Source organism: Dipodomys merriami, unplaced genomic scaffold, assembly GCF_024711535.1.
Source record: "Dipodomys merriami isolate MVZ:Mamm:240054 unplaced genomic scaffold, mDipMer1.0.p SCAF_7, whole genome shotgun sequence".
Lineage (NCBI taxonomy): Eukaryota > Metazoa > Chordata > Mammalia > Rodentia > Heteromyidae > Dipodomys > Dipodomys merriami.
Genome location: NW_027206290.1, coordinates 35475280 through 35491207, shown reverse-complemented (window position 1 = coordinate 35491207; position 15928 = coordinate 35475280). Strand labels below are relative to the sequence as shown.

Here is a 15928-nt window from a genome sequence, read left to right as displayed (position 1 = left end):
GTCTCAATAATATTTACCTAGGTTCACAGGCCCAGATGCTCTGTGACCTTTGAACCAAGATAAGATGTTCACACTCTGCTTCCAGACTGTTCATTTCTCCAGACTAAGGAATTACCCTGATAGCCAGCTGCCTAGGACTGAAAACATTGCTTCACAAGAAGCTCACAGGCCTGGGCTTCCCATCTTCCAGAATGTAGGTGGTTGCTAAGGAAACCTTGTCTTCTCCAGGCACTCTGCCTGTGCAGTGGTGGCAGAACTGGACCTTCTGAAGTTTTACAACTGCTAGAATTTTCTCAAGAAGAAACAGAACACGAGAATAAACTTTAATGAAGAATTCTATTACTATTAGTGTTACTAAAAACGATAACAAAGAAAAGCTCAGAGCTTCATTGTATTTGTAAACATTTGAACTTGTACACATCTATAGCAGTAACTTAAATTTCTCACACACTTGACCAAAAGGAGTAGAGTACAGTTTCTAAGTATGTAGCATTGATAATGCTATCTAAATCCAAAACACCATAAAACGTAGACCATCACTGAATAAAATGTGTTTACATTTAGGTAAATGTCAAACCCAAACTAGCACAGCCAAAAATTAAGATAGGATAATGATTCATTACCTCCTGCAAATAGGAAAGAAGATCAGGGGGATTTACCAAAACAATACCCTTTCTGAGCAAAAGAAGCCTGAAGGTTTTCTTCCAAGAACCTGTACATATTTATACAGGATGGCACTTGGAGAGTTGCACATTTCTGATCATACTGTTTATGGTCACAATTTAGGAAAGAAAGATTGTAGATACTTTTTGTGGAATACTTGACTCAAGGCCATGTTGATAGGCTAACATGGTAACAGGCTAAAATGTTGTTGAAGAACAGCTCTAGGCACAGTCAGCTTCTGTTGTGAAGTTTTATATGAAAGTAAAGAAAAAGGAAACTCTGAAGATGACAGTACAGGAATACGTCTCTTAACAGTGCCTGCTTGCTCTGCAGCTAATACATTGTTACTGAGACATTTCATTCTTCATTCTATTTTTTTCTTTTGCAGTAGTGACACTTCTGAAACTACTTGATGTCTGTGACTTTTGCACCACTTCCTGATAAAGTTTCAAAAATGTTTAAAAAAGTTGTAACATCTGACCCTGAAGTAGATCAGAATGAACTGATCAACAAAAATGTACAAAGCGAGGTGTTAAATAAACTAGATTCTAAACAGTGCTCCACTATTGCTGATTTTCAATGAGACTAGACAAGACTAGTCAATTTGCCATTATTCTGAAGTTATTTATAGAGAAACCTGAAATAATTGTTTCTATCTGATTTCCACCTATATATCTTTATTCAACAAAGTGAAACTGTTTATGGTGATTTAACATGCTACTGAACAGTATGTCAGGGGCCAACCACAACATGACTATTATGGAAAATGGTGTAGGAGACTGAATATACCATCATAAACCCTTGAAGTTAGGGTAAAGTGTTGTGTGCTACTCATTTCCTTCTGAGAACATAAGCTCACCTTTATGGACCCAAAGCTGTTGAATAAGTTGCTTTCAAGTTATATTTTTTGGGGGGGGTGGTGGTATGATGATGATTAGTCTTGTAAATAAATACTTTTAAGTACATAGTTCAAATTACCTTGTTTTTTTTGTTTTTTTTTTTTTTGTTTGTTTTTTTTTTGTCGGTTGTGGGGCTTGAACTCTGGGCCTGGGTGCTTTAGCTCAAGGAGAACGCTCTACCACTTGAGCCACTTCCAGTTTTCTGGTGGTTAATTGGAGATAGTCTCACAGACTTTCTTGCCTGGGCTGACTTTGAACCGCAATCCTCAGCTCTCAGCCTCCTGAGTAGCTAGGATTATAGGCATAAGCCACCAGTGCTTGCTCAAATTGCTTTTAAGTTTTAAAAATTACGTTAATTATTTTGTGGTGCTAGGAATCCAATTTCAGGGTTTTGTTATTGTTAAGCATATGCCCTACACTGAGCTACATGCTTAGCCCCTATTTTAAAAAGATGGTTCAGTGAGATGCCTGTTGTTTGGTACAAAGAGAGGTGGAAAATCCAGAATGGATGGTGGAGGTGGGAGATGATGAAGTCAACTGTGTCCTAGGACAAGCTGCAGGAGCAAATTCTGGGCATGTTTCACTAACTTCTGCATACTGTGGTTCTTTGGAAAGCATGGAACTGGTCATTAACTGGCACACTGGGCAATGCCTGAGCGTCACCTAGGTCTCAGCATTGAGAGTGGCAGAGGTGCGGATGGATCAGTTGCATCCATTGCATTGACACACCTTCTGAATTGACCTCTGACCCCAGCAGTGGCTGTGGTGGACATGTCTGTGAAAAGGGGCCTAGAGTCAGGCACTGGTGGCTCAAACCTGTTCTCCTAGCTACTTGGTGATTTGAAGCCAGCCTGGGCAGGAAAGTCCATGAGACTTTTTTTGGTTGTTGTTGTCAGTCCTTGGGCTTGAACTCAGGCCCTGGGCACTGTCCCTGAGCTTCTTTTGCTCAAGGCTAACACTCTATATCTTGAGCCACAGCACCACTTCTGACCTTTTCTGTGTATGTGGTACTGAGGAATTGAACCCAGGGCTTCAGGCATGCGAGGCAAGCTCTCAACCACAAAGCCACCTTCCCAGCCCCACTCCCACTCTTATCTCCAATTAATTACAGGAAAAGCTGAAAGTGGTATTGCAGCTCCTCAAGTGGTTGAGTGCTAGCCTTGAGCAAAATGAGCCAGGGTCAGTGCCTATGCCCTGAGTTCAAAACCCAGGACTGAAAAAAAAAAAAGGGGCCTAGACTCATTTCAGGTTTTTGCTTTAAGATGAATAAAACCCATGTTTTCCTAAGTGAATATAGACATGATAAGACGAGTCTTATCTGATCAACAGCTGTCACTCCTGTAGTCTTTCAGACGTGGTAGGCCATCACTTACGCATTTACCCGAGATATCCAGGTGACAAACTCCTTTATGCCTTAGGTGTTCAGTATCATTTTTATTGATGCTTTTCCTAATCCTCTTGCAAAATTCTTTTAGTTTAATGTGCAAGCTTCTGCTCTTCCTCTTCTCTGCTTCATTTTTCTGCATAAGAGTTATAGTTGTTTGACTTTCCATTTGCTTTACAATGTTCTTTACAACTTGCTAGAATGTATCTCCTTGAAGACAGGGCTTTCTCTCTCTTTCTGACTGCTTAATCAAAACCTCTGCCACATAAGCCCTGAACAAGGTTTTTGTTTTTGATTGACTGAATCGGCACGGTAAAAGTGATTATGTTCATGAAAGATGAAGTTTTTCTCTTATAATATATGGATGCCAGACTGGAAAGAAACATCTCTGCAAAGTATATTCCCCTTTATGGCTCTGAATTTTGCTAAAGTGGACTGAAACTTGCTGTGAATATAAGTCTCTCCTTTAACGGTTCCTGGGTTCTAGGTTCCTGGGTTCTAGGCCTGGGTGCTTTCCCTCAGCTCTTCAGCTCAAGGCTAGTGCTCTAACATTTGAGCCCCCAGCGTCATTCCACCTTTTTCTGCTTATGTGGTGCTGAGGAATTGAACCCAGGGCCTCATACATGTGAGGCAAGCACTCTACCACTGAGCCACCTTCCCAGCTCCTAACTGTTCCTGTTTTTGAAGTCTGTTTAGCCTTGCAAAATTTTAAACTCTCTGGACTTACTATGTTTTTTTTTGGTCTTTTTGTCATGGGGCCCAAACTCTGTGCCTGGCGTTGTCCCTCAGCTCTTCAGGTCAAGGCTAGCACTCTACCACTTAAGCCACAACACCACTTCTGGCTTTTTCTGCTTATGTGGTGTGAGGAATCAAATCCAGGGCCTCATGCATGCAAGGCAAGCACTCTACCACTGAGCCACCTTCCCAGCCCTGCTTATCTGTTTTTATTCATGAGCAAGAGATTTCTGGTGTTAATTCAGGACAACTTGAAACAACTTTCAGTTTGGACAAACCTAAGTTTGAAAGTGAAAGCTAACAAACTTAATTTCTCTGAAACAGCTTTGGTGTTAGAAAAACAGGCCCTTTCTCAAGGCAGTGACTGGAAAGCAGGTTTTCATCATTTGTACATTAGGCTGCTTGAAAGTTTTCTTGGAAGTTGGTTTTTTGTTTTTTAAATGCTGGATACAAAGAAGACATATTTTCTCCTTTGCTTGTTGAATTAGTTCCCAGTCTGTGTCCTGAAAATTTTTGAATAGTCACATATCAAAGTATATATGTTGAGTGATTTCAAAGATGTTCCAAATATTAATGTCCTACATACAGACAAGAATGTGAAGGTAGAATATGGATGTGTGTGTGTGTGTGTGTGTGTGTGTGTGTGTGTGTGTGTGTGTGTCCTAATATATGATATATCCTGACAAGGTCTCATGTGTGCTTGAGAAGAAAGTATACTGGTGTCAGAATATAGAGTACCTGAATATTGGTCTATCATGTTTCTCATGTCTCTTTGGATATTTTATTAGTAGTAGTAGAATGTTAAACACACCTATCATAGTGTTGCTGACTAGTTCTTTCAGTTATGCCAGTGCTGGTGTGTGTGTCAGGTCGTTTGGACTCTGAGGTTGGCTGCATATTGATTTATTATGAGCTTATTTTTAAGGTAAATTGCTCTTTGTTTTGATCTGCTGTGACAGCTTTTCACTGAATGCCTATGTAGTTACAAACATTGTGGTCATTCTGCTTGTTTTGGAGACCATTTTGGTGACCATTTCCCATCCTTTCACATAGATCTTATATATGTTTGGAGCATGAATTCAGTTAGCATTCTGTAGGATCTTTTCTTCTTTCCACTCAGCCAACAGACGTCTTTTAATGGAAGTGTTCAATTTATTTACATTTAAAGCAATTACTGATAGGAAAATACTTTTCATCACTTACTGTTGTTTTTTTCTACCCCTGCCTATGCATTTTTTTTACTTTTTTTATTGTAAAGATACTATACAGAGAGTTACAGTTACATGAGTGAGGTATTGAGTACACTTCCTCCTGAACATTGTTACCCCCTTCATTGTTTTCCCCCTACCATCCCCTCTCCCTTCCCCAAGGTTCTTTTTTTTTTAATTGTGATTAAGTGATTACATAATTTCCTGAATTTCACAGTATTGTGGGATAATGATGTTCATTTAAAGTCACAAGTTCATTCTAACTTTCCTGGAGCAAATTGTCTATCACAGTCTGTGACACATAATGGTGTTCACATGTTATATACCATATATGTGATCAGCAGCATGGGGATATTTAGTAGTGGTTCAACCAGATGAGTGGGAGTTCTTTGTTTCTTAAGGCCTGTTAGTTTTGTCCTATCACCTAACATTTTGGATTTAGCATCTGCTTATCAGGGGGACCATGTACCATTTGTCTCTTCGTTCTTGGCTTACCTTGCTCAACATGATTCCTTCTAGCTCCATCCATTTCCCTGCAAATGCCATTATTTTGTCATTTCTAATGGCTGCATAATATTCCATTGTGTATAGATACCACAATTTTTGGTTCCATTCATCTGTGGTGGGGCATCTGGGTTGTTTCCATAGCCTAGCTATTGCGAACAGTGCTGCAATAAACATGGAGGTGCACGTGTCCTTGTATATTGGTTCCTGTGTTCAGGGTAAATGCCTAGAAGTGGTATGACTGGGTTGTAAGGGAGGTCAATCTTTAGCTTTCTAAGGACCCTCCAGACTGCTGTCCAAAGTGGTTGTATAAGTGTACATTCCCACCAGCAGTATAATAGTGTTCCTCTTTCTCCACATCCCCTCCAGCATTTGTTGTTGGCTGATTTGTGGATGTGGGACATTCTGACTGGGGTAAGGTGGTATCTCAGGGTTGTCTTTATTTGCATTTCCTTCACCACCAGGGATGATAAACATTTCCTCATGTGTTTCTTTGCCATTTTTATTTCTTCATTTGAGAAGTCCCTCTTTAGTTCCCTTGCCCATTTAGTAATTGGTTTGTTAGGTTTGGGAGGGATTAGTTTCTTGAGTTCCCTGTATATACAGGATGTTAACCCCTTGTCTGATATATTGCTGGTAAATATTTTTTCCCAATTAGTTGGTTGTCTTTCTAGCTTAGTTGCGATAGATTTAGCTGTGCAGAAGCTTTTTATTTTAAGGTAGTCCCATTTGTCGAGTCTCTCTCCAACTTGTTGTGACCCTGGGACTCTGTTCAGGAAGTTCCTTCCTGTGCCTATTAGTTCAAGCGTCTCTCCTACTCTGTCCTGCAGTAGTTTCAGAGATTCAGGTTTAATGTTAAGGTCTTTAATCCATTTTGAGTTGATGTTAGTGCATGGTGATAGGCTGGGGTCCACTTTTAGTTTTCTGCATGTGGCTGCCCAGTTTTCCCAGTGCCAGCGGTTGAAGAGGCTGTGTTTCTTCCATTGTATGTCTTTGGCCCCTTTATCGAATATCAGCTGGCTGTAGGCTTGTGGATTTATTTCTGGGTCTTCTATTCTGTTCCATTGGTCTTCGGGTCTGTTTTTGTGCCAATACCATGCTGTCTTTGTTATTATAGCTCTGTAGTAGAGTTTGAAGTTCGGCATGGATAGCCCTCCCATATTGTCTTTATCCCCTAGAATTGTTTTGGCTATTCTAGGCCTTTTGTTGTTCCATATGAATTTTTGGACTGTTTTCTGTATTTCAGTGATGTATGTCATTGGGATTTTAATAGGAATTGCATTGAATTTGTATATTAGTTTTGGAAGTATTACCATCTTTACTATATTAAGTTGGCCTATCCAGGAGCATGGGAGGTCTTTCCATTTCCTAGTGTCTTCTGCAATTTCTTTTTTTTAACTTTTTATAGTTCTCATTAAATAGTTCTTTTACATCTTTGGTTAGGTTAATTCCTAAATATTTTATTTTTTGGGAGGTTATGGTGAATGGGGTTGCTCCCTTTATTTCCCTCTCTTCTTGTACATTGTCAGTGTACAGGAAGGCAACTGATTTTTGTGGGTTTATTTTGTATCCTGCTATTTTGCTGAAGTAATTTATGATTTCTAAGAGTTTGGGGATGGAGTTTTTGGGATCGTGAAGGTATAGTATCATGTCGTCTGCAAAAAGGGATAGTTTAAACTTCTTTCCCTATGCGGATCCCTTTAATGTCTTTTTCTTGCCTTATGCCCTGGCTAAGGGTTCCAGGACTATATTGAAGAGGAGTGGAGACAGTGGGCATCCTTGCCTTGTTCCTGACTTTAGGAGAATTGGTTGTAGCTTTTCCCCATTAAGTATAATATTGGCTATTGGTCTGTCATAAATAGCTTTTATTGTTTTTAGAAATGTTCCTTCTATTCCTATTTTCTCCAGAGCTTTTAGCATGAATGAATGTTGAATTTTATCTAAGGTCTTTTCTGCATCTATGGCAATAATCATGTGATTCTTGACCTTGGCTCTGTTGATATGTTGGATTACATTTATTGACTTACTTATGTTAAACCATCCCTGTGTCTCTGGGATGAAGCCTACCTGGTCATAATGTATAATTTTTTTAATGTGTTTCTGGATTCTGTTAGCTAGAATCTTGTTAAGGATCTTTGCATCTGTGTTCATCAAGGAAATTGGCCTGTAATTCTCCTTTTTGGTTGAGTCTTTGCCTGGTTTGGGGATGAGTGTGATATTGGCTTCATAGAATGAGTTTGGGATAGCTCCCTCCTTCTCTGTTTCTCTGAATAGCTTGAGGAGTATAGGTATTAGTTCTTGTTTAAAGGTCTTATAAAATTCTGCTGTAAATCCATCTGGTCTTGGGCTTTTTTTTGTTAGAAGACTTTTGATAGCTTCCTGTATCTCGTTCTAGGATATTGGCTTATTTAATTGGTTAACTTCTTCTTTGCTCAGTTTGGGCAACTTGTATTTCTCTAAAAATGCGTCCATTTCTGCCAGATTTTCTTCCTTTTGAGAGTATAGCTTTTGAAAGTAGTCTGTCAGAATTGTTTGGATATCTTGGGTACGTGTTGTGATGTTTCCCGTGGCATCCCTAATCCTATTAATATGGGTTTCCTCTCTTCTTTTTTTAATTAATCTAGCCAACGGACCATCAATTTTGTTTATTTTTTCAAAGAACCAGCTTTTTGTTTGGTTTATTTTGGTTATGGTTTTCTGATTTTCTAATTGGTTAATCTCTGCTCTTATTTTGGTTATCTGGCTTCATCTAGTAACTTTAGGTCCCATTTTTTCTTGCTTTTTCAGCTGTTTTAATTGCAACATGAGATTATTTACTTGGTCTGTCTCCATTCTCTTGATGTGGGCACTGAGGGCAATAAATTTGCCCCTCAGGACTGCTTTTGCGTTGTCCCACAAGTTTCTTTGTGAGGTGTTTTCATTTTCATTGAGTTGTAGGAAATGCTTTATTTCTTCTCTGATCTCTTCCTTTACCCAGGCATTGTTAAGGAGTGTGCTGTTCAATTTCCATGTATTAGAGAAATTTCTGCGGTATGCTTTGTTATTGAGAGCTTGCTTGATTCCACTGTGGTCAGATAGGATACAGGGGATTATGTTGATCCCTTTGTATTTGCTTATGTTCCTTGCATGAACTATGATATGGTCTATTTTGGAGAAAGTTCCATGAGCTGTTGAGAAGAAAGTGTACTGTGTTGTTTTAGGGTGAAATACTCGGTAGATGTCAGTTAATTCCACTTGAAGTATGGCCTCACTTAATTCAGTAGCTTCTTTGCCAATCCTCTGGTTGGTAGACCTGTCCTTTGGTGAGAGTGGTGTGTTAAAGTCTCCTAGTATTATCGTATTGGGATCTATTTTATTCTGTAAGTTTGAGAGCATTTGTTTAACGTATCTGGGTGCACCAATATTTGGGGCATATAAGTTGATGATGCTTATATCCTCCTCTTGGATTGTTCCTTGTATTAAAATGTAGTGTCCGTCCTTGTCTTTCTGTACTGATTTTAATGAAAAGTTTATTTTGTCAGATATCAGGATAGCTACGCCTGCTTTCTTACTGGGGCATTTGATTGGTAGATCCTTTTCCACCCCTTCACTCTGAGTTTGTTTGTATGTTTGGCTGAGAGGTGGGTCTCCTGAAGGCAACAGATGGATAGGTTTTGTTTTCTGATCCAGTCCTCCGTTCGTTTACTTTTAATTGGCGAATTCAGCCCATTTATATTAAGAGAAAGCATAGAGAGATGCATTGCTGTCCCTACCATTCCGTTTTCCTAAGTTTTTCTTCTTTCCTTTCCTCCTGTGCTTGCTCAGTTAGACTTTGAGTAATGCCTGTTTGGGGTAGGTCCCAGTTCCTGGTTGCTTTCTTCAGGTTGTGTTCCCCCTCTTAGAATTCTTTGTAATGCTGGCTTAATGTTTATGTATTCATTTAGTTTTTCTTTGCTATTAAAAGTTTTCAGTTCTCCATCGAATGTGAATGCTAGCTTTGCCGGATATATCAGTCTGGGTTGGCAGTTATTGACTTTCAGGGCTCGTATGGTGCTTTCCCAGGCTTTTCTTGCATTCATTGTTTGTGTGGAGAGATCTGCAGTGATTCTAATTTTTTTCCCGTTGTAGTATAGCTCCTTCTTCATTTTTGCTGCATGCAGGATTGTTTCCTTATTATTCAGATCTATCATTTTTACTAAAATGTGTCTAGAAGTGTTTCTCCTGGGATCTTGCTTGTTTGGTGTTCCATAAGCTTTTGTAATGTAGGTAAGATGGTCTTTTTTGAGGTGGGGAAAATTTTCGCTGATTATCTTATTAAATAGGTGTTGCATTCCCTTCCTCTGGAATTCCTCAACTTCGTCCACTCCGATTATGCGAAGGTTAAATTTCTTAGCATTATCTGCTTGCTCTTGAATTTCCCTTTGGTTTAATTTGAGTGATTTTTCCATATCTGTCACTTTTTGGTCCAGTTGATGTATTCTGTCTTCTGTATCTGACACTCTACCTTCCATTTCATTCACTCTGTTGACCGTGGCTTCTATTGTGGTTTGCATGGAGGAAATGGATCCCTTTATGGATTCAATGTTGGTTCTCAGAGTACAGATCTCACCTCTCAGTGAGGTATGCATTACCTCTAATTTGGTGTTTATCTCACTTCTTACTGAGGTTTGTGCAGCTTCGATTTTTGCATCCAACTTTTGTTTGATATCCTGTATCTCTTTTGATAGTTCATCCTTGTGCTCTTTCAATTTCTGATCAATTTCTCGCTTTATTTCTTGAGTCATTGCCTCCAGCAATCCTTGGATGTAGCTTTTGTCTTCCATTCCTGCTTTGCTCTCACTGGGGCTCTCCCCTGTGTGGCTGCTGGCTTTTGAGGTGAGCTTGCTGTCCTGGGCGGTGGTAAACCTTGTGATTTTTCTCTGTGATTTTCGCATGGGGTTTCAGGAGACTGCTCTGCAATTTTGTTTTGGTGTGTCTGTCTTTGCTTGGTTGCTGATTCTGTATTGGTAGAGAGAGTCTGTGCCTGATCTGGGTTCTGTTGGGAGCCTAATTCCAGCTGCTATTCTGACCTACTTAGGATTCTCAGCTTTCTGCTGTAGATTGCTGACAATTCCCGCCTTTGGAAGGGTTGAGCAGCCTAGACTGCTTGTGTTTGCTCCTACGGGTGCTCTTGGGATGATCAGATGCTCTGGATGCACTCTCCCAAATACTGGAGTCTGCTATGGGCTCCTGGTGTGTTTTTGTTTGTTTGTTTGTTTTGGGCTGGTTGTGGGCTTGAACTCTAGGTTTGGGTGCTGTCCCTCAACTCTTCAGCTCAGGGCTGGCTCCCTACCATTTGAGCCACAGCACCACTTCTGACCCTTTTTGCTTTTGTGATGCTGAGGAATCAGATCCAGGGCCTCATACATCCAAGACTCTCACTCTACTGCTGAGCCGCTTTATCCGCCTGAGCTCCTGCTTACTATCAGGTGCTGGCAGCCTGTGTTGCCCAATTTCCAGCCTAGGGTATATGGGTGGAGTTTTGGTGGGGTTTGGGCTTCTCTTGTCCTGAGCCTCCAGGTCTTTTGTTGTCACAGGCATGCTTCCCGGGGAGTGCTGTTCCCTGTTTTTCTCCCCTCTGTTGAGGTGTATGCTCAGCTTTTTACTTCAGTTGGGAGGAGTTGGTTGTGTTCAGGTGCCCAATCCCCGGGCCTGGTTCTGGCTCCAGCCTGGGGCGCGCTCGTTAGGCCTGTGCTGATGTGTATACCACCTAGGTTATGCAGCCTGGAGCATGCTCGTTAGGCCTGTGCTGATGTGTATACCAACTAGGTTATGCAGCCTGGGGGACACAGTTCAAATTTCTTCTACTGTTGGTAGTCTTGACTCATGGGCGCTGTTCCTGGATTGGGCATTTATGCTCCCTTCCAGGGGCACTCTTGCTCTGGCCTGGCCAGCGGAGTATGCTCCACGGGCTGGTGGAGCTCTCAAACAGTTCCCAGTTTTAGTGGTTCCTGTGATCCAGGTGTTGGGGTAGGGAGTCTAGGTCAGGGTCTGGGGATTCCCTCCAGCTCTGGTCTCCCTTGAGGGATACACTGTCCCCTCTGGGGTACTCACCCTGGAGCTGGTTGTTTTTGTGTGGTGTAGATCGTCAGTTGTTGTTGCAATCCGAGTTCAGTTGGGGTGATTGCGGGCTGGGTTGGGCGGTGGTAGCTCTGTGTGATTCTTTTCTGTCTCTGCCTCTATCGAAGCTGTCAGGTCCACAGTGTCCCCGCTGGGTCTTGAGATTGCTATTGGGCGGGTCCGGTAACCTCAGGCAGCCTCTGTGCAGGTGATCTGCAGACAGGTCCCTTTGTCGAGCTGCCTGTGCCAGGTCCCTTTGTGGAGCTGCCGGTGCTGGGCAGCTTTGGCGGGATGGAGCCCCTCTGCTCGGGTGGGGAGTGAGGTGTGAGGGTGGGTTCCTCGTGGAGACTCCTGCCTTGTAGGTTTCTCTGTTCCTGGCGATCAGTTGTTCTGCAAGCCGGTACCTCAGGCGGGTGATCTCTGTATTTTTTTTTTATTTGAAGTATTTAACCTAATTACTAAGAAGAAAAGATTTATTATAGCTTACTGTTGATTTTTTTCTATGTGTGTTAGTGGGTTAAAATATTATAAAAATAAAGTCTATTATAATCTCACCTCAAAATTCTTTTTTTTAATTTTAATTTTTTGTGAACATACTGTACAGAGGGGTTACAATTACATGGGCAAGATAATGAGTACATTTCTTATCAAGCATTGCAGCCTTCTCCTTTGTTTATCCTTCACATCCCTTCCCAGCCTCCCCCCCGGCCCCCCCAATCCTCCCCCCCCCGCCCCCACACCTAAGTTGTAAAGTTAGTTCTCGACATGACAACTTGTACTTCTCATAGTTGCAATGGGTCCACCTATATCCTTAAATGACTTGTTTTTCCCCATCTCCTCCACAAATTATAGCGACATCAAATATAGTGAAAGCAGGGGTTATACTGTTGTGGAGGGACATACAAAGCAACAAAGAAATAATCTTATAAATGCGTTAGAAACAAATGCATGAAAGAAAAAAATTTAAATACATATCTAAGGTTTCATTTTCCTCACATCACATTATCTGACCTTTTCTGCTTGACTCATACATATACTAGATATTGCAAATAAAGGAAACCATGGGACCTATGTTTCTTTGGGCTTGGCTTACTTCACTTAATATAATTTTTTCCAAGCCTTTCCATTTCCTAACAAATGGGGCAATGTCATTCTTTCTGATGGAGGCATAGAATTCCATTGTGTATATATACCACATTTTCTTGATCCATTCATCTACTGTCACCTCAAAATTCTTGAGAAAGAAATGGGTGTGTTTCTAAGCAGAACTGAAATGCCTATTGCAAAAATACACCTGTGACGACAAGAATGAAAACACAGCAGAAACAGGAGCAATATAATATGACTAATCAGTTGTTTGGTAATATTTTGTTGCTCAAAAATATTCTGAGTGGAAAGCAAACAATATGAGAAAGGAGAAATTAGAGCTAGAAAGGTAGAAATAATTTGGGCTGAGTTAGTGTGATGAGGAAGACTATTGTTCTCTTCAAAGTTTATTATGGACAGATGAATCAAAGGAGAAAAGATGACATCTCAGCTAGGTATGTAGCTCAGTGTAAGATCCTGGGTTCCATTCTCAGTAACACAAGGGGAAAAAATAGATCAAGAAACAAGAGATAAGTTCCCTTGTCCACATCTCCAATCTCCAGCAAAATGCATTGCCATGTAAAATGTCAGCTGTTGTGCTTTTGGGGGGAAGAATTACATCATGTGGTGTGTGCAGCTGTTCTCAGAGTAAGCTGCTCTCTCCAAACTGGGAGGTCATCAACACACTATCTGCAAACTGCAAGTAAGCTGTCAATGGCCCAGTGTGTTCTTAGCTAACTCTAAAAAGGCATGCATTCTTCACAGGAAAATGTTCTCTTAAAAACCCTTCCTCCAAGTAATTGTGATACTAGAAATGGTACAACGTGATTCATAAATAATATTATTTTTAATACAAATAATTATATCAAGTTGGACATTAAATGTGACTATTGAGTTATAAAACTTTTATAAAATGTGAATTAGTCAACAGGACATGGTATGATGTTGTATCATCAGCCAAATGGGAACAGACAGGTTATATTAAGGTTTGATAAATTTGCAAATCTATCAAGTGATTGACAGTTTATACTTATACTAAATATAGCCACTCATGGCAAACGGTTACTAGAAACACATGGATATGCACATTTTAATCTAAGCAACTTGTAAGCAATATCCACATAATAGTCATGAATGCAAATGTCTTCCGGCATCAAGTGTGAGTACTCAAGCACTTCACACTGAATATTGAGTTCTACTGACGATTGGTGGAATGAGACCCCGCTACATTTACAAGGTTGGTGTCCCAGCACTGACCTCTAGTGGTTACTTTGTATTTTTCCCTGCCACATCTCTAAGGTTTAAGTATTCAAAGCGGCAGAGATGACATCCTCATGTTGGTGGCTGGATCATTTATTCTATTCCTTCAGAAAGCATACAGACAATGAATAATAGCAAAACACAGGAGATGTCTTTGAAGCACATGACATTGTGGTGTTGTACTTATGACACACTTATTCTAGACAGCACCCCTAATCCCTCCTTCCCCCTTGGTGAATTCTCTAAAACCCTCTATTGAATCATAATGTCTTTTGTCTAGCTTGATCATACACCCTTCTGTTTTGATACCCTCCTATATAAGTTGGGGTTTTATTACTGGAGTACTAGCAATGGTGCCCAAGTAGGAAAGGAAAGGTACTGGGACACAGTGTTTTACAGATGTCTTTCATAGCAGACAGAATGATACCTGGTTTCCTCACTCACAACCAAAGCTCCCTCACATTGGGACCTTGTTCATAATTGTGCCTGCCTTGTGAGTCTTGTGTGACTTTTGTTTAGTTCATGAGAGCCTCACCGTGGAGCTGCTGAGGGGGCGGGGAGTGTCAGGGTTTTGAGTTCTCTTAGGTCAATCTGGAAAAACCAGGTGAATCTGAAATAGCTCCCAGTCCTTCAGATGGAAAGCACAGATGATATTATAACAACAGGAAGCAAATGGGAATATTTTACTATCAGATCCTGGGGTGGAGGGGGTGTACTATGAATGGAAGGAAAGCCAAGGCTACTTGAAACAATATGCTAAGCCACTTGCAACAATAAATGCGGGTCATATTAAGTGGAGAGGGAAATGCATGAACGGTCTATTTAAAGAGAGCTCAAAAAAAGTGAATAGCCTCTAGTTATTAAATCACCACTGACTTGAGTTATTCAGGTGGGGTGTATTTGGGAAATTGTGCCTAGCATACCTGCACCTTGCCTCTGTATATTGGGAAAATTAAACATTTTATATTTAAAATGGTTTTCCAGGCAACATAAAATCATAAGAATCCACTACCTTATCTCAAACTATATGTCTTATCAATAGAGCAAGTCAGTGAATGTTTTCATCATTTACCTGTGACACCTGGATAGCATCCAAGGGTTAGGTGAGGTCATTCTGGAACACTGACACAACCTCACTTACAGTGAAAGTGGACTTTGGCATTCTAGACAGAAATGTAATCTGACTTAGAGCTGGAAACAACCCGTCTGAACCTGCCAAATATACAGTGGAAGCATGCTTGAGCATAGCAGACTTTACTGAGGATGGCGGGTTTAAAAATTGTATTTTTAGAAAAACTCATCTGCGTCTTCATTTTTTATGTTATCCTCGACTGACTAATGTAAACTGGCTCCTCTGTCTTTTCTTTTTTTAAGTTGGTGAATATCAATTGTACACAATGACAAGTTTCCTTGTGACAGTTCTATATACACATAGAAGGTACTTTGACCATAGTCAATCCCCTTTTGCTTTCTCTTCAATTCTTCGCTCCCCTTCCACCTTTCCCTTAAGTGTCACTAACCCTTCCTATTTCCATGATCTTTGGTTTTATTTTCTTCAGAAGTTCCACAGATGAGAGAAAATATGTTTTCATGGGAATGGTTATTTCACTAAACATTATCTTCAGTTCCATCCATGTTTCAACAAATAGTAGTTTTACTCTTCTTAGGTGGAATAAAACTTTATTGTTTTATTTCATACTCACACACATCCATATATGTGTGTGTATATAAATTTCCACATGTGGAAGACTGACACATCTTTGGTTAAGTTTATGCACTGTGTGTGTAAGGAAGAACATGCTACACTTGTCATCCCCAGTCTGACCTTTTTTGCTCACATGATGATCTTTAGTTTTCTGTTCCATTGGTACATATGTGTCACATCCTGTGACTACTGTGCTGTTTTGATTACTGTAGTTTTGATGTATGTCTTTTAGTTTAAAATATGAGTCTTTTAACTTTGTGTCTTTCCAAGCTTTTTGTTTGCACTTTAGAATAACCTTAAGCATAAATTTTAAGCTTGGCATTTGTGAGATTATGACAAAAAGTGCTTTAAATATGTGAATTGTTTTAGTGAGCATTGCCATTTTAACAATGTAAAGTCCTCCAAT

The 15928-nt window shown here is 40.3% G+C and overlaps 1 protein-coding gene and 1 pseudogene across 1 annotated transcript in view; one reads left to right on the top strand and one right to left on the bottom strand.

Annotated features, from left to right (window-relative positions):
• The window catches only part of LOC138816535 (guanylate-binding protein 7-like), a 96742-nt gene that overhangs the window by 27907 nt on the left and 52907 nt on the right, over nt 1–15928 (top strand). The gene's annotated exons all lie outside the window — the stretch shown is intronic.
• LOC138816760 (guanylate-binding protein 1-like) overlaps nt 11500–15928 on the bottom strand; it is a 28420-nt pseudogene continuing 23991 nt past the window's right edge.